Source organism: Chinchilla lanigera, unplaced genomic scaffold (genome assembly GCF_000276665.1).
Source record: "Chinchilla lanigera isolate Chin_1 unplaced genomic scaffold, ChiLan1.0 scaffold00110, whole genome shotgun sequence".
Lineage (NCBI taxonomy): Eukaryota > Metazoa > Chordata > Mammalia > Rodentia > Chinchillidae > Chinchilla > Chinchilla lanigera.
Genome location: NW_004955511.1, coordinates 2,638,992 through 2,639,941, shown reverse-complemented (window position 1 = coordinate 2,639,941; position 950 = coordinate 2,638,992). Strand labels below are relative to the sequence as shown.

The following is a 950-nucleotide window of genomic DNA, read 5'->3' as shown; positions in this document are numbered from 1 at the left end:
CTGAACCCTTGCTGCCCGCGACCCTCACCAGTGCTCGATGACCACCTGGGCCTCCGCCGCGCGCTCCCCGCCCTCCGCCGGCTCCCCTCGCTTCCCCGGAGGGCCGACCTCCGCGGGGTCCGCCTTGCGCTTCCTTCCCCGAGGGGCCATGGCGCCGAAACCGCGCGGCTGGAGTCTCCGCGTGAACCCCGGCCGGAAGCGCACGGTGTGCGGGCGAACCTTCTTCCGGGGGAGGGACTACGGGCTTGCGGGGGTGAGGGCCCGGCTTCCGGGGGCGGAGCTAGAGCTTTCCGAGGGGCGGAGGTAGCTTTACGGGGGTGGGAATACAGCGTTCCGTGGGGATGGGACTGGGCTTCCGGGTGCGGGGCTACAGCTTTCCAAGGGGCGGGACCCGGCTTCTGGGGGCAGGGATAGAGCTCCCCGAGGGGCGGGGCCAGCTTTACGGGGGTGGGAATACAGCTCTCCGAGGAAACTCGGCTTGAGGGCGTGGCTAGAGCTCCCCGAGAGGCGGGGTTAGCCTTACGGGGGTGGGAACACAGCTCTGCGAGGCGACTCGGCTTCCGGGGCGGGGATAGAGCTCTCCGAGGGGCGGGGCTAGTCTTACGGGGGTGGGAATGCACCTCCGCGAGGGGACTCGGCTTCCGGGGCGGGGATAGAGCTCTCCGAGGGGAGGGGCCGGGCCTCGCGGGCGGGGCTACGGCTTGACGGGCGCGACGGAGAACGGAGGGCAGGGGTCTCCGGGCCGCTTGAGTGGCGCGGAACGCACGGCATCTCTGCAGCGGGCGCCACCTTACACACAAGCGCGCTCAAGAGGGAGCGGGCCTTTTTATTCGGAACGTGGGGGCCGCCCCGCCGCCCACCCCCGCATCCCGTCGGGCCCTCGAAGGCCGCGTCCGCCCGCGCGGCCCAGGCCTCTCCCGGGCAGGGACGGACGGCTCGCGGATTATTAG

General features: G+C 71.8%; 1 protein-coding gene across 1 annotated transcript in view; it reads right to left on the bottom strand.

Annotated features, from left to right (window-relative positions):
- Positions 1-950, bottom strand: part of Tmx2 (thioredoxin-related transmembrane protein 2) — a gene marked incomplete in the record, with an annotated part of 9,098 nt that overhangs the window by 1,590 nt on the left and 6,558 nt on the right. The window contains 1 exon segment of the mRNA XM_005408009.2: positions 29-950.